At 41.9% G+C, this 18,717-nt stretch overlaps 1 protein-coding gene across 1 annotated transcript in view; it reads left to right on the top strand.

The window, feature by feature from the left end:
• The window catches only part of LOC135510600 (adhesion G protein-coupled receptor L3-like), a 355,347-nt gene that overhangs the window by 39,413 nt on the left and 297,217 nt on the right, over nt 1-18,717 (top strand).

Raw genomic sequence — 18,717 nt, 5'->3', positions numbered from 1 at the left:
AAGCCATTCGACTGCTAAATAGTTAGTCCGGGTAGCTATTGGATAACTATTTAATGATCTGCATTGACACACTTTGCACTAAACCTTTTGACTAATCACATATGCTGCTGCAACTGTTTATCTATTATCTTGCCTAGTCCCTTTATCCCTACTTACAGTATATGTACAGATCTACCTCAATTACCATGTTCCCCTGCACATTGACTTGGTACTGGTACCCTGTGCACATAACCATTTTTCTTTATTTCATTGTTGTGAAGGGCTAGTAAGTAAGCATTTCAGTGTTGGTCTAAGCATGTGACAAATAACATTTGATTTGATTGAAATGAGTTCTTTTTTTTAAATGATTAGAAGCTCGTTCTATAGTGCTTCTCCCCATCCAAAGCCACCCATAGATTTATGCCTGGGCTGAAGGATGGCTGTCCAATTTTACGCATGAATGGCCGTTCTGCCAGTGTCGGCTATGTTTTAAAAGCCTCTGTCAGATGTACATTTTAGGATGTATATCAGTGCTGCCCGTGTGTAATTCTTGTGTAATTCCTGCACACAGTGACTATTTCTGTCAAAGCCCACTAGCAGCTTGTGCATTGCTAAGATTGTTTTACATAATTTCCGTGAGTGTTTGTTGTCCAAGGTGTGTGTGTGTGATGTGCGTGTGATGTCTGTGCATGTACAGAGCTCAAATATACTCTAAATATACTCTACCGGAATACCTTTCCACGTCATTATTCATTATGGAGCTAGTCAAATTATAACTACCTCAAGGTCAAAGTTCATGTCTCGTGTTTTTGCAAATGGGAATGAATCCGAAACTGGGAAATGGGGGAGTTGTCGAGTCAATTACGACTGACGCCTTTCTGTTTTTTTTTGGAGGAAGGCTTTTCCTCTCTAGCTGCTTTCCCAGAGATGATACATAGTGAGATGATAATTGAAAATGTGAAACTATTCAAATAGGCCTGTGATAAAGCCAGGATGTTGTCCACTGAAGGTCATTGGTTGTATTAGCTGCATATTTAGTGTATCCTAACGAATGAAAGACAAAATGGCAGTCCGATCATAGGTGGAGACTTCCAATATGTAGCGGAGTGTCATTTAGACACCCAGAACCCTCTCTTCTCAATGTCATTCTTCATCTGGACAGGCCAATCAACGTTATGGCAAAGGGACCTATACAGAGTTTCACATCACATTGTGGACATGAGTGACAAGTTCCCCTTTATTATGATGGTAAGTCAAAAAGAGGTCAGGCTACCCATTTAAGATGTTTATACAGGTACAGTCAGGTCTGTTCTCTGTGTCCCAAATGACACCTTATTCCCAATATAGTGCACTACTTTTGACTTGAGCCCTGGACCCAGGTCAAAAGGAGTACACTAAGGAATAGGTTGCCATTTGGGACACTAGCTGTGTGTAGCAGTAGTAGTACAGAATAGCGTTGACGTTGTTCGTCACCTCATGGAGAAATGGGCACCCTATTTAACTTCTTGTTACAGGGGTCCTGGCATATCTCTGCAGTCTCCCACAAAGCTTGAATGGGAACATTGTGTGTGTGTGTGACCGACCCCCCCTCCCCCCTCCCCCCTCCCCCTGCTGGTCTGGGTGCCTGTTTGGGTCCAGCACACCTGTCAAACCATGTCGGCAGCGCCTCCGGCATTGACAGACTCCAGAACCCCTCTACACAGGCACACGTGCACGTCGGGCACGTGCACACACAAAGTCTTGGTGTTTTATTGAAAGCACACATTGGCCCCCTCACTTATATCAAGGTTGTATTCAATGCTGGGGTCGCCCTCTTCTGAGGGGGTCAAGTTTCATATTGGAAAGTGGGAGTTGGGGGGGAGGGGGTTGAAGGTGAGGGATGGTGAAGGTTAGTCAGAGCACACACACTTACACATGGAAACGGGACTCTTGACGTACCTTGCCAATATCTCAATTCCCATTTTCAATCAGTTGGTATTTTTTGGTATCCCATTCACAATGCCCAAACACTGTTTTTGTGTTATGTTTTGCAGTGCTTTTGCAGACACGTTGAGTTTCGTACCAGAAAATTCTTCGTCCATGCCCCCACTCGAACATAATAGAACATTTTAAAACAACTGAATGTCAAGTGAAATGTTCAAGAGACCTTGTTACGAATCCCTTTTGGCCCGACAGTCTAGGGGAGATGGTAACGAGGCCCGTAACATAACTCATGCACATTATAGTGAAAAAGTAAAAGTGAGAACGAAATAACCACAGACAACTAAATTACCATCAAACACATGGTTTATTAGAAAACACACGGTAATTGGGGGTGGGGGAGCAGGAAAAGGGTCTGAGCTGACCCAAGGAAAGAAACAATAAGCATACAAAACACCCCCAAGCTAGACTAGCCTATTTCAACAACAGCTAACTAACTAACCAAAAATACAGTGGGTGGTCCGCCCAGTTCTAACTAGTGTTTTTAACAAATTTTACCTACGGGTAGTGTATGCCCATGGGCAACTTGTCTTGTTTCCCACCAGCAAACAAACACCATAACCAAAAACAATACTCACAGGTGAGGACAAAGTGATATGGAGGTGCTCAAACAAAAGATAGCTCAATACATAAAGAGAGAGTGAAACAGAGAGATCTACAGACATGGCATTTACAGAGAGATTGAGCTCTAGAGCAAACAACTGACAGGGTTTTTAAACCAAGGGAAAGGAACTGTGATTGGGTAGGAAACAGGAGGAGGTGTGTCTTCTGATTGATTATTGATTGGGGAGTGATGATTTTCACCTGTGAGGGGAGAAGGAGAGAAAAGAACACTGGATACATACACACACACACCCACAGGATACCTGTATCCGTAACAGACCTACCAATACATATTTTTTCAAGTAATTTATTTCGATCATTTTCTGTGGATGGGCATTTGCATTCGACAGTATCATGCTCTTACATTCAGCATTGATCTTGATCACATCTCATTGCCCGACAATACCACCCTGCACTGTAAACATGATGCTAAGTGACGTTATCATGAGTGGGGGAAAAAAGCTATATTGCCGATTGTTAATGCACACAATGCCATAGCCCTCTGAAGCACTTACGGTGTCAAGTCCCACTAACGTCACCCATACAATTTTCTCCTCTATTGACTTTTATGTTCTGCCGCAAGGTTGGTCATCCCGGCAAGAGTATGTATTCCAAATAAAGAATAGCATCATTACCATAATGATATTTGATCTCAAAGATAAACACCGCTTTCTTGCCCACACCATGCCTCTGAAGTGTCGGGAGAGAGCAAAATTGTGGGGGTTGCCTTGACACTAGTTCGCCTTGACGTGAAGAAAGGCGGCCGTCTTTGAAAGGTATCTTCCATTGTTATGCACACTTACTGTAAATTGTGGGGTTGACGCTAGTTCACCTTGACCACCTTTTGTGCGCATGTCATTTACAATGGTGTCTACAACAAGGTTTTACATGGTCGGATTGATGCTATAATTTGACACGCACAAAGGCGTCCATCTTTTAAAGGTATCTTCCACAAGAAGGTGTTCCACACATACATTGTGGGGTTGATGCTTGAACCTTGACACATGTTCGAAAATGTGTCTTCAGCAAGAAGACATTTCACACAATCCAGATTTCCCACCCATAGCAGGGATATGAGGACGCCTCCTCCTTGCCTCAATGCTTTATCGATCAGCCATGGGACCCACAGGGGACCGGAGTCTGCACCCCTGCATGTCTAAACACTGGATGCACACGTGCCTACTCATTTTTAACCCAAGCTCGCTCTCTTGCTTTCTGTCATACACACACGCGCACACACACACACATCACATAGCTTAAGGTTCCTTAGTTCGCTAATAAGGCCAATTAGAGCACAGGCATGTGGAAGCCTCCAGCAGAGTAGTTAAAAGGTTGGAGGTGTTGGATGTACACCCTTCTCCACCTCCCCTCATTGTCATGGAGACCGTGAGACAGAAGGGAGAGAATAAGAGGATAAAGATGGGACTCAGAGAGAGAGAGAGAATTGAGGGAGGGAGGGAGAGCGAATGAGCGGTTGACGCTAGAGAGAAATAAAGATGGGAAGATGCAGAGGGAGGATAGAGAGAAGGGAGGGATGGAGAGAAAGGTGTGATAAGATTATGCAGTTGAAGGGGAAAGAAAGATGGAGTGAGTGAGGAAGAGAACAAGGGTGCACAAAAGAAGGCAAGAAAGCACATTTAAATACATAACCTGCCTGCACTTCCTCTGGTCTGGGTCATCAAACAGTCACAGTCATTTATCAGCTTGCCTGCATTTAATTTGACCCTTGGGTCCAGATGCTCCTCATGCATAGTGTGTGTGTCCTCCTCCATTGACTCCTAATGATAGCCTCTGCGAACACCCCTAGACTGACTCAGCACAAAATCTTTGATCTGCTGAGGATGACTGGAATAAAATTTTGCACTGGAATATACACTGTGTACAAAACATTACAAACACCTTCCTAATATTGAGTTGCACCCCCTTTTGGCCTTCAGAACAGCCTCTTTAAAAAAAAAAAAAAAATTTTTTTTTTCTTTTTTTCTCCGCATTTTATTTATCCAGGTAGGCCAGTTGAGAACAGGTTCTCATTTACAACTGCAACCTGGCCAAGATAAAGAAAAGCAGTGTGATAAAAACAACAGAGTTACACATAAACAAACAGTCAATAACACAAACAAATAGAAATATATATGTACAGTGTGTGCAAATGTAGAAGAGTAGGCAGGTAAGGCAATAAATAGGCCATAGAGACAAAATAATGACAATTTGGCATTAACACTGGAGTGATAGATGTGCAGATGATGATGTGGAAGTAGAGATACTTTGGTGCAAAAGAGCAAGAGGATAAGTAACAATATGGGGATGGAGGTAGTTTGGATGTGCTATTTACACCTAGGTATTTGTAGTTGTCCACATATTCTAAGTCAGAACCGTCCAGAGTAGTGATGCTAACCGGGAGGGAGGGTGCGGGCAGCAATTGGTTGAAGAGCATGCACTTAGTTTTACTAGCATTTTGAAAGCAGTTGAAGGGCCAGAAGTATACAGAATGGTGTCGTCTGCGTAGAGGTGGATCAGAGAATCACCAGCAGCAAGAGCAAAATCATTGATATATACAGAGAATAGAGTCGGCCCGAGAATTGAACCCTGTGGTACCTCCATAGAGACTGCCAGTGGTCCGGACAACAGGCCCTCCGATTTGACACACTGAACAAAACAGTAGTTGGTGAATCAGGTGAGGCAGTCATTTGAGAAGCCAAGGCTATTGAGTCTGCTGATAAGAATGCCGTGATTGACAGAGTCGAAAGCCTTGGCCAGGTCAATGAAGACTTCTGCACAGTACTGTCTTTTATTGATGGCGGTTATGATATCGTTTAGGACCTTGAGCGTGGCTGAGGTGCACCCATGACCATCTTGCATAGTGGAGACGGTACAGTGGGATTCGAAATGGTCAGTGATCTGTTTGTTAACTTGGCATTTGAAGATTTTAGAAAGGCAGGGCAGGATGGATATAGGTCTACAACAGTTTGGGTCTAGAGAGTCTCCCCCTTTGAAGAGGCAGCTGTACAATCTTTGGGGATCTCAGTTGATACGAAAGAGAGGATGAACAGGCTAGTAATAGGGGTTGCAACAATTTTGGGGGATACTTTTAGAAAGACAGGGTCCAAATTGTCTGTCCCAGCCGATTTGTAGTGATCCAGATTTTGCAGCACTTTCAGAACATCAGCTGTCTGGATTTGGGTAAAGGAGAAGTGGGGGGGCTTGGGCAAGTAGCTGCAGGGGGTGCTGAGATGTTGGCCGGGGTAGGGGTAGCCAGGTGGAAAGCATGGCCAGACGTAGAGAAATGCTTATTGAAATGATTGATTATTGTAGATTTATCAGTGTTTCCTATCCTCAGTGCAGTGGGCAGCTGAGAGGAGGTGCTCTTATTCTCCATGGACTTTACAGTGTCCCAAAACTTTTTGGAATTAGTGCTACAGGATGCAAATTTCTGTTTGAAAAAGCTAGCCTTCGTTTTCATAACTGACTGATTTAAATTGGTTCCTGACATCCCTGAAAAATGTGTATATCTCAGGGGCTATTCGATGCTAATGCAGAACGCCACAGGATGTTTTTGTGCTGGTCAAGGCCAGTCAAATCTGGGGTGAACCAAGGGCTATATCTGTTCTTAGTTCTACATTTTTTGAATGGAGCATGCTTATTTAAGATGGTGAGGAAAACACTTTTAAAAGAGCAACCAGGCATCCTCAACTGACGGGATGAGGTCAATATCCTTCAAGGATACCCGGTCCAGGTTGATTAGAAAGGCCTGTTCACTGAAGTGTTTAGGGAGCGTTTGACAGTGATGAGGGGTGGTCGTTTCACCGCGGACCCATTATGCACGCAGGCAATGAGGCAGTGATCTCTGAGATCCTCGTTGAAGACAGCAGAGGTATATTTAGAGGGCAAGTTAAGATATCTAAGAGGGTGCCCATGGTTACGGATTTAGGGTTGTACCTGGTAGCTTCCTTGATAATTTGTGTGAGATTGAGGGCATCTAGCTTTGATTTTTAGGATGGCTGGGGTGTTAAGCATGTCCCAGTATAGGTCACCTAACAGTATGAACTCTGAAGATACATGGGGGGGGCAATCAATTCACATATGGCGTCCAGGGCACAGCTGGGGGCTGAAGGGGGTTTATAACAAGTGACAATGGTGAGAGACTTGTTTCTGGAAATGTGGGTTTTTAAAAATAGTAGCTCGAATTGTTTGGGCACAGACCTGGATAGCCTCAATTCGTCGAGGATGGACTAGGGCTGTTGCGGTGACTGTATTACAGCCACACCGGTTGTCATGAAGGCAGTCAAATTCCACGTGATTGTTTAGTCACTGTAATTAGGCTTCTCCAAGCTCTGATGCTGCAGATGGTCATTAGTAGCCTACCAAACTTGGTAACGACATGGTACTCAGGACTCAATTGTCCCTCTAATCACTATGTCTTAAAGGCAAATTTATTTGAAAATCTAATCAAACACTTCGTGAGTGTCCATGAGCTCATGTTGCGCAACATTTCAATAGGCTATGCAGTTGCACGAGAGAACAGAGTGATGGCCTCTATTAAAAAGAGGAGGATCAGCTTTCTATAGGCTAGGCCTACGATATTTATTTCTCAACTTCCCTAATATTAAGCAAATTGCTTATATTTACAACAAGAGTATAGCCTACCTGGCTGGCATGAAAATAAACCATGGGGAAAAGCGACCTCCATTAACTATATAAGTGAATAGATGACATGTATTTTTTCCCCTGCTGCCACTGTTTCGAGACCGTTGCATGATTAATTGTCCATTCGAAATATAAACTCAGCAACAAAAGAAACGTTTCTTTTTCAGGACCCTGTCTTTCAAAGATAATTCGTAAAAATCCAAATAACTTCACAGATCTAAATTTGAAAGGGTTTAAACACTGTTTCCCATGCTTGTTCAATGAACCATAAACAATTAATGAACATGCACCTGTGGAATGGTCGTTAAGACACTAACAGCTTACAGACGGTAGGCAATTAACGTCACAGTTATGAAAACTTAGGGCACTAAAGAGGCCTTTCTACCGACTCTGAAAAACACCAAAAGAAAGATGCCCTGCTCATCTGTGTGAATGTGCCTTAGGCATGCTGCAAGGAGACATGAGGACTGCAGATGTAGCAAGGGCAATAAATTGCAATGTCCATACTGTGAGACGCCTAAGACAGCGCTACAGGGAGACAGGACGGACAGCTGATCGTCCTCGCAGTGGCAGACCACGTGTAACAACACCTGCACAGGATCGGTACATCCGAACATCACACCTATGGGACAGATACAGGATGGCAACAACTGCCCAAGTTACACCAGGAATGCACAATCCCTCCATCAGTGCTCAGACTGTCAGCAATAGGCTGAGAGAGGCTGGACTGAGGGCTTGTAGGCCTGTTGTAAGGCAGGTCCTCATCAGACATCACCGGAAACAACGTCGCCTATGGGCACAAACCCACCGTCGCTGGACCAGACAGGACTGGCAAAAAGTGCTCTTCACTAACGAGTGGCAGTTTTGTCTTACATGGGGTGATGGTTTGCATTTATCGTCGAAGGAATGAGCGTTACACCGAGGCCTTTACTCTGGAGCGGGATCGATTTAGAGGTGGAGGGTCCGTCATGGTCTGGGGCGGTGTGTCACAGCATCATTGGACTGAGCTTGTTGTCATTGCAGGCAATCTGAACGCTCTGCGTTATGGGGAAGACATTCTCCTCCCTCATGTGGTACCCTTCCTGCAGAATCATCCTGACATGACCCTCCAGCATGATAATGCCACAAGCCATACTGCTCGTTCTGTGCATGATTTCCTGGTAGACAGGTATGTCAGTGTTCTGCCATGGCCAGAGAAGAGCCCGGATATCAATCTGTGAGGTGAGGACAAGGGCCATTCCCCCCCAGATATGTCCGGGAACTTACAGGTGCCTTGGTGGAAGAGTGGGGTAGCATCTCACAGCAAGAACTGGCAAATCTGGTGCTGTCCATGAGGAGGAGATGCACTGCAGTACTTAATGCAGCTGGTGGCCACACCAGATACTGGCGTGTTACTTTAGATTTTGACCTCCCTTTGATCAGGGACCCATTATTCAATTTCTGTTAGTCACATGTCTGTGGAACTTGTTCAGTTTACATCACAGTTGTTTAATCTTGTTATGGTCATACAAATATGTACACACTTTTTTTACCTTTTATTTAACCAGGCAAGTCAGTTAAGAACAAATTCTTATTTTCAATGACGGCCTAGGAACAGTGGGTTAACTGCCTGTTCAGGGGCAGAACGACAGATTTGTACCTTGTCAGCTCGGGGGTTTGAACTTGCAACCTTCCGGTTACTAGTCCAACGCTCTAACCACTAGGCTACCCTGCCGCCCCTGAACACATGTTAAGTCTGCTGAAAATAAACGCAGTTGACAGTGAAAGGACGTTTCTTTTTTTGCTGAGTTTTTCACACCTATATTATTTAGTACATGTAAAGATGAGATTAAATCAAGAATAGGCTGATGGGTGACAATATTAGCCTATCACTTGATGATGCCCAGCATAAGAAACAAAGCCAATTTTTTTCAAATCATAGTTGCAAACCTCATGTAGCCTAGCCCATAGGCCTATATGTCCTAATAAGGTTTGTATCGCATCTAAATTGGCCAAATAATTTCTTAAAATTACACACATGAATCCGCGTTACATGTGATGTAGAGCCTAACTGGCATACATAAGCAGTGTGTAAGTTTCAAATTTGGGGAAGATAATTTTCACCATAAAAATGCACCTTTATAATAAAAGCATTACATGCATAATCGCATCTGCTTTGAAAATGGTGATTTCCCACTAATAGAACATTCATGCTTATAGGCTACTACCATGTGTGCATTGCTGCTCTTATAATGTGAAGAAATAGCCTAATAGTTTATCAACATTTTAAGCTAAACGTTCTAATCTGTTCCATCAGCCACATTGAGTATAAAAAAATTGATGCTTGTGGTTGTATTAATTTTGGATCTATCGCATCCCACAACTGTCCCAGACTATATTTTGAATAATTATTTATCTTACAGAATCAAATAGGTCTACCTTTGTACTATGGAGGATAGTAAATTGACATAGGCTAGTGCTTTTGCTGTTCGTTATGCATACGCATCTTGTTGTCTGACAAATTAAATGTGAACAGTTCTTCCAATATCTTCAATATGTACCTCGGAATTGGATAAGGACGCACGCAGTTGCATCCCTGATGTGGGTGTCTTCACTTCTAGCCTATGAGAAAGACCCGGTCACGTGATGGAGCGTGCATTAGTCAGGGAGAAGGGCACAAAGACCACTAGCCGCAAAAGGCATGGATTTTTTTAGGGTGCAGTACGGCCACACAAAGGGGATGCCGCCGTGAAATTGGGACATTTTATCAAGTGCTTGTCAAATTGTGAAATTGTGAAAAAAACTAAAGAGCTCATGCCTTTTCAAGCTACTTCTTTCAAATCATCATTAGTGGCATCATGCAGCCTTACAATGTATTAAAAATCCAAACATATAGCCCAACGTTTGTAGAACAACTAAAGTAACATTAATAACTCTAAATTAAGCATGTAGGAGTACCTTTTAAAAAAAACTGCTCAACACAGAATATATGCATGTGCGCAATCCCTCAAATAGTTTGGAGAAAATATCCTTTCTATTTTATTCAGCTATGTTCAATTGTATTCTTCATACTATAAAATAATGCTACAGATTTCTAAGCAAATCTTGTCTGTTAAATGAACTAGTGTAGCCCACAGCCATTTAGCATAGCCGGATCAGGTCCTAACATAAGGACAACTCTGAGTATACTATTCTGTTCTTCTGAAATAGACTACATTTTCTTCATATCATGTTTCTTTAGACCAGGGATCCCAGCCCATTGTGACTCAAATGCTTCCCAAAGTTGTCAAGTTGTATGTCCTTTGGGTGATGGACCATTCTTGAAACACACAGGAAACTGTTGAGTGTGAAAAACCCAGCAGCGTTGCAGTTCTTGACACACTCAAACTGGTGCGCCTGGCACCTACTACCATACCCTGTTCAAAACAACTCAAATATTTTGTCCATTCACCCTCTGAATGGCACACATACACAATTCATGTCTCAAGGCTTAAAAATCCTGCTTTAACCAGTCTCCTCCCCTTCATCTACACTGATTTGAAGTGGCTTTAACAGGTGTTCATCAATAAGGAATCACAGCTTTCACCTTGATTCTCCTGGTCAGTAGGTGTTACTAATATTTTGTACACTCAGTGTATTTGTATATATTTGTGGTAGTATTGCTGTGTGTTAGTGTTGACAGTAATTGCATGCCTGTTGTCATATAGGCTACTATGAGTAATGTTTGCAGACTAGTTTTTGGCAACAGTAATGTTTGTATGAATAAGTTGGCTAGTATTTATTTAAATTATGGACAAAACTGCCATGGCTTCTCTACTTCTTAGTATACACAATATCAGTTGAGCACTTTGAGTATTATCCAAGATGGTCCTATTCATAAACAAGACACTTCAATCACATTTAGTCTACATTAACCTCTTCCACATAGCCTCTGGCTGTTTTCTGGCCTGTAATAACCCCTGGGTCATGAGTCGAGAGATGAGGTTCAGCCATTACCACTTTTTGTTGCTAATGTGTCGCTAGTAACACCACACCAGTAACATGGGTGTTTGGGTCAGCGGCGGGCAACAATAGATTAGTCCTACGACTTCCTGTCCAACCCCTGACATTTTTCACTTCACTAATAAAGTAAGTTGTTCTTTCATACACTCCAGGGACCGCAAGGGTCGTCCCTTTTGTGTTCTCACTTGTGCGGCTACGCCACAGGCCGTCCGTCGCCCTGCATTAATCAAGCGGTAAACATGTGCTCTTTCGCTCTCTTATGTTTTTCTTTTCACTTCTATTTAGTCGACGGTATAGGGGCCTGTTAAGAATGTTGATGTGATGACCCCTTGTGTTGTACAATGGCTGTGCCCTTGGACGCACACTTGAAGCCACATTCAATGTCCGTACATTTGCTGATACACTTGCTCTACCTTCAATGCACTGAAGCTGATTCAATGACAACAAACGGTAGAGTTTTGAAAGAACGCGAGGTTAAAGCTAATGAGTTTTATTTTGGTTGACGTTGATTTGAACCGTGAGTAACCCAGATGAATAGTGGCTCGGGCACAGGGTGGGGCAACATTCTCCCACAGCACCCTCTGGTTTGGAGTACCCAGTGATCTTCAAATGTTTTCCTTTGTTTTGTCTTTTCAACAAAAATGTGTCTTTCCAGCAGGCTAGGGCGATACACTTTAGTCAGAACGACAATGAGATGAATGTGTGTTCTCCAGTGAAAACGCCCCACAGTAAGGCAACAACATCATCTCAAACACCTGTTTGTCAGTAATGAAAGGCCTCTGTTTCACAACCCATTGAAGAGGTTTTGGAAGCTCTTATCCCCAGTGGCCACCACCACTTCTGCCCCACTGAAAGTAGTGGAACAAATCCAACATTTATCTGTGAAAACACCTCCGCTCAGAATGTGTAGCTGAGATACAGAATTATAAGAAAAAGAGGCGTGGAAGAAGTGTTATAAGGAGAAAAAAAAACAGATTCATTTCTAAGACAAACATTTGTATAAGAATCCATTACATCTGCATATGGAGCATCAAGATCACCAGTGTGCTGAGTTTCTTTTCTTCATAGTTCAGGTGTACCAGGTCCGGTCCCATGCGGCTCAGTTGGTAGAGCATGGCGCTTGCAACTTCAGAGTGGTGGGTTCAATTCCCATGGGGAACCAGTATGAAAAAGTGCACTACTGTAAGTGGCTCTGGATAAATAACAAATGTAAATGTACAATACTGGACTTGTTATACCATTTTCAATTGAGATGTTAACTCCAATGTGAACATAATGCTTTGTAATTCGGCTTGTTCCCATTGTGAAAAACTCATTCTGGAGGGGATTGGTGTAATATGGCGGAGCTTTTCCAACCCCCCCCCGGGCCTCCAAATAACTGACAGATGCTATGTCTGTCTGACCACCAGCCTAGTTCTCCAGATTGAGCTATGGCGTCTGCCAATCGAACAACAACCCCCGCTTGGACGTAATGACGAGACTTGTTTCCTAACGTTGGGTCAGATTGTGTGAAGACATTTTTTTGCCCGAACAACTCCAATTTGGTGGACTATGGTACATTCTAATGCTAGATTGTATTTTCAAGCAGCAACTATCAGGACATAAAATGTTTACAGTGCTAGTTTCATCAACTACTGTACAATATGATATAACACACACAAACAACTTCATTTTGACTGCACTGGGCCTTTAAAGAATCCCGTAAGAGTCTGCTGACATCTGAAGGCTTCTAGCTTCCTTTTAAAGAGCCATTTTCTCAGCAATACAGGTATGATAGAAGAATGAAGTAGGTTAACATGGGCTTTGCTACACAGAAAGCAACAGTTGCCCACTCCTTTGTCAACACTTTGATTAAATCAATATCTTTGAAAATACCACAAGTATCTTTTTTTTTAAACTATTCAAATCTGTTTTCTTATATATATTTTGGACGAGAGCGAGGCTATTACCCCGCTAGCCTACTTATTGTTCCTGCAGTGAGGAGGATTCACCATCTTCATCAACTGTTTTCAAAATGTATCTGCAGATCAAAGCCAAAAAGACTACCAGTATGCAAATTAGGGGAACCAAATCAACAGCTCTCTAACTGATGCAATTCAGTAGGCTCCTGATGAGTCACTCACTTTGATGTCATTGTCTGGCACGTCCTGATGAACTTCATATAGAAAACATAAATCAGATGTTTAGTTGTCTGGATGCGATACCACAGACAACTGTTGTATGATTTTATGAATGGCAAGGATACACAGTTCCTTCAAGGTATTCACACCCCTTTTTACTTTTTCCACAATTTGTTACAAACCTGGATTAAAATGGATGAATAAAAAATGTGCAACGTTCTACACAAAATACTTTCAAAGTAGAAAAATTCTAAAAATGTTTTTGATTCATACAAAATACTATTCAAACCCCTAGTCAATACATGTTAGAATAACTTTTGGCAACGATTACAGTGTTGAGTCTAAGAGCTTTGCACAACTAGATTGTACAATATTTACCCATTTTGTTATTTTTTTTTAATCTTCAAGCTCTGCTAAGTTGGTTGTTGATCATTGCTAGACAGCCATTTAAGTCTTGCCATAGATTTTCAAGCCAATTTGCAGTCAAAACTGTAATGTCAGCTTGGTAAACAAGCTACAACTACACTACATGACCAAAAGTATGTACACATGCTCATCAAAAATCTCATTCCAAAATCATGGGCAACCATATGGAGTTGGTTCTCCATTTTGATGCTTTCACAGCCTCTACTACGGGGACAACTTTCCACTAGATGTTGGAGTATTGCTTGCAGGACTTTTTACATTGTCACGAGCATTAGTGAGGTTGGGCACTGATGTTGGGCGATTAGGCCTGGCTCGCAGTCAGCGTTCCAGTTCATCCCAAAGGTGTTCGATGGGGTTGAGGACAGGGCTCTGTGCAGGCCAGTCAAGTTCTTCCACACCAATTTTGACAAACCATTTCTGTATGGACCTCGCTTTGTGCATGGTGGCATTGTCATGCTGAAAAAGGAAAGGGCCTACCACAAAGTTGGAAGCATGGAATCGTCTAGAATACCATTGTAAGGTGATACAATTTCCCTTCACTGGAACTAAGAGGCCTAGCCCGAACCATGAAAACCAGCCACAGGCCATTATTCTTCCTCCACCAAATTTTATAGTTGGCACCATGCATTGTGGCAGGTTGCATTTTCCTGGCATCCGCCAAACACATATTTGTCCATCAAACTGCCAGATGGTGAAGCGTGATTCATAACTCCAGAGAATGCATTTCCACTGCTCCAGAGTCCAATGGCGGCAAACGTCACACCATTCCAGAAGATACTTGGTATTGTGATCTTAAGCTTATGTACGGCTGCTCGTCCACGGAAACCCATTTCATGAAGCTCCTGAAGAACAGTGCTGACGTTGCTTCCAGAGGCTGTTTGGAACTCAATAGTGTGTGTTTCAACCAAGGACAGATGTTTTTTTGCGCACTTCAGCACTCTGCAGTCCTGTTCTGTGAGCTTGTGTGGCCTACTACTTTGCGGTTGAGTCTTTGCTGCTCCTAGACATTTCCACTTCACAATAACGGCACTTATAGTTGACTCAGTAAGGCCATTCTACTGCCAATGTTTGTCTATGGAGATTGCATGGCTGTGTGCTAGATTTTATACACCTGTAAGCAACGGGTGTGGCTTAAATAGCTGAATCCATTAATTTGAAGGGGTATCTACATACGTTTGTGTATACAGTGCATTCAGAGAGAAAACAGATCCCTTCACTTTTTCAACATTTTGTTATGCTTCGGCTTTATTCTAATATTGATTAAATACAAATGTTCCTCAATCTACACACAATAACCCATAATAACAAACTCAAAACAGTTTTTTAGACATTTTCGCTAATGTATTAAAAATAAGAAACATACCTTATTTATGTTAGTATTCATACCCTTTCAAATGAGACTCGAAATTGAGCTCCGGTGCATCCTGTTTTCATTGATCATCCTTGATGTTTCTTCACCTTGATTGGAGTCCACCTGTGGTAAATTAAATAGATTGGACATGATTTGGAAAGGCACCTGCCTGTCTATATAAGGTCTTACAGTTGACAGTGCATGTCAGAGCAAAAACCAAGCCATGACGTCAAAGGAATTGTATATAGAGCTCTGAGACAGGATTGTGTCAAGGCACAGATCTGGGGAAGGGTACCAATACATTTCTGCAGCATTTTAAGGTCCCTAAGAACACAGTGGCCTCCATCATTCTTAAATGGAAGAAGTTTAGAACAACCAAGACTCTCTTCCGCCAAACTAAGCCTGAATGAAAAACGTCACGTCTTGAGGAAACCAGGCACCGTTCATCACCTGGCCAATACCATCCCTACAGTGATGGTGGTGGCAGCATTATGCTGTGGGGATGTTTTTAGTGGCAGGGACTGGGAGACTAGTCAGGATTAAGGGAAAGATGAACAGAGCAAAGCACAGATAGATCCTTGATGAAAACCTGCTCCAGAACGCTCAGGACATAAGACTGGGGTGACTGTTCACCTTCCAGGAGGACAATGACCCTAATGAATTTTAACATTAGGCTGTAATGTAACATAATGTGGAAAAAGACAAGGGGTCTTGAATACTTTCCGAATATACTGTATATACTGTATATTTGGCCATGAGTTTTAGGTTATTGTCCTGTTGAAAGGCGAATTTGTCTCCCAGTGTCTGTCGGAAAGCAGACTGAACCATGTTTTCCTCTAGAATTTTGCCTGTGCTTATAGCTGTATTCCGTAAATGTTTTCCCTAAAAAGCTCCCTAGTCCTTGACAATGACAAGAATACCCATAACATGATGCAGCCACCACCATGCTTAAAAATATGAAGCATGGTACTCAGTGTTGTGGTGGATTTGTCCCAAACATAACGCTTTGTATTCAGGACAAAAAGTAAATTTCTTTGACACATTATTTTGAGTATTACTTAAGAGCATTGTTGCAAACAGGATGCATGTTTTGGAATATCTTTATTCTGTACAGGCTTCCTTCTTTTCACTCTTGTCATTTAGGTTAGTATTGTGGAGTAACTGCAATGTTTTGATTTATACTACATTTTCTCTGATCACAGCCATCAAACTGAATCGGTTTAAAAATGATCCCTGAGCAGTTTCCTTCTTCCCAGGGCAAACTGAGTTCGGAAGGACACCTGTATCTTTAATCAATGGGTGCATTGATACACCATCCAAAGCGTAGTTAAACATTTCACCATGCTTAAAGGGATATTCAGTGTCATTTTATTTTTATTTGTAAAAATGTTTTGCCATCTACCAATGGATGCCCTTCATTGCGAGGATTGAAAAAAAAAACCTGGTCTTTGTGGTTGAATCTGAAATTCACTGCTCGACTGAGGGACATTACAGATAATTGTATGTGTGGGGTACAGAGATGAGGTAGTGATTCAAAAATCATGTTAAAACACTATTATTGCACACACAGTGAGTACATGCAATTTATGTGATTTATTAAGATCATTTTTAATCCTGAACGTTTTGATGCTTGCCATTACAAAGTGGTTGAATATTTAATGACAATACATTTCAGCTTTACATTTTTGTATTAATTAATACAAATGTATAAAAACTAAATTCCACTTTGGCATTGTGGGGTATTGTGTGGAGATCATTGGCACAAAATCTCAATGTAATATTTACACATTCAGGCTGTAGCACATCAAAATGTGGAAAATGTCGAGGGGTGTTAATACGTTCTGAAGGCACTGTATGAGATTGACACCTTTATATAAATCAGTCAAGCTTGCTGTTCGTCAATTAAAGCACAGTAAATAGCCTATAAGCCACCACTCCGTGACTGCATATGAAACGCCAGGGTCCAACATTAACTTTTTCTCAATGAAAAAGTTGACTCGCGGGAGCATGGTGGTGCTTAAAAAATGAATGGTCAATCATAATGGTCAAGTACAGATAGCATGATATTTAACCTACGCTTGTAGTCTTCAATTGTTGACTGCGACAGAGCAGGTAAATATTGAAATGGAATGCAAAAATGCACTGAAAGGATACTTACTGGCCCGACATGAGCCACTGTACTGATATGTATTTACTGACCCAGGGCCAACAGACCATGTCGGACTAATGACATGCAAAATAACATAAATGAATGTGCCAGAAAACAATAGACTTCGTGGATTTCGACTCATCGTTACCACATTAACGTTATATGGGAAGTGCAAATTCACTCACATTGAAATTCGACTGCAACCACTGCGCGCACACACCCAGGTACCGAGAGGCGGGCGGGACCGAAAGCAGACTAGCGATGGGCCGTTTGCGAACAAACAGCTCTTTTCTTAGGGATCTTTTTGGTTAACGTCGGGATACCGAATCACATCGGTGAAAGAACCGTTCATTTGTCTCCCTGATTTACATACTACTACCACTACTTGTTTTTTGAAAGTAAAAAAAAAATACGTTTCTCTGCAGATAAATTACAAAATCATTATCTAAATTAGGTTCATCCTAATTTGTAGAAACAATAAATAGTGGGGAGAGCGCATCAATCTGGTCCACGCTGATTTTTTTTTTTTTTTTTTTTTTTACCAGTGCTTAAATTATGTTTTTGTTTTTTTATCGTTAATTTAACGATATGACATAGTGGTAGCCTACCTTTTTTTGACCTTTTTATATGGGGATTTGCAATTATTTCATGGTTGTTGGTCGACATAAGCATTTTGACATAATAAGAGCTGTTTGGGAGCCAAATGAGCCTACTATTTTACGTGAACGGAGCCAAATGAGTCGGCTCACCGAAAAGACCAATCACTACAGTCATACCAGCAGTTTCTCTGCCATCGCTCTTTGTGATTGACAAGCGCCTCTATCAATAGATTGCTAGAAGATATATATTGTTAATTTTCACGGGATCCGCAGACTTTTTTTCTGACTAGCGAATCGAAAGGTAACCAAGTTTATTTGAGTTGGGAAAGTACCCGGCTGAAAATTACTCTGTAATCGGCTATATAGCCGGCGCTAGTGCAAAACACTGTTTGAATGATTTACGATTCTAATCAGATGTGTGGACTTCAGTCGCCTCAATCTGCAGACATTTGTGTCTTGGCTGTGTTTGTGATGGATGAAATTTAATCAAGATCATTTTAAAGGGAATCCATTTCACAGCCCCTGTAAATGCAAAAAGCAAGCCATCATTTCAGGGAGAGGATGACAACATGTTTTGTCCCATTCTTTTGTTGCACACACAAAGAAGTCATTGGTGTGTATTTCTGTTTCAATTATGCACATTTCTGAAGTACTAATTCGAGAGGAATTGTCATATTCATAAATTGTCTAAATGATAATTTGTCTGTGATTAAGGTCAACCTCTTCACAGCTGAAGCCTTTTCAAAAAAGGGGATGCAGAGAGCGAGATTGATAGAGAGCGAAGAAGAGGAAGAGAATGACAAACCTAGATGCATTTCTAGAGACAATAAGAGAAATGGAGACAGCGATACGCACAGTGGGAGAGAGCGAGAGACTGCTAAAATG

The sequence above is a fragment of the Oncorhynchus masou genome, chromosome 23 (genome assembly GCF_036934945.1).
Source record: "Oncorhynchus masou masou isolate Uvic2021 chromosome 23, UVic_Omas_1.1, whole genome shotgun sequence".
Lineage (NCBI taxonomy): Eukaryota > Metazoa > Chordata > Actinopteri > Salmoniformes > Salmonidae > Oncorhynchus > Oncorhynchus masou.
The sequence above is the reverse complement of the archived record's forward strand: the minus strand, read 5'-3'. Positions and strand labels throughout refer to the sequence as shown.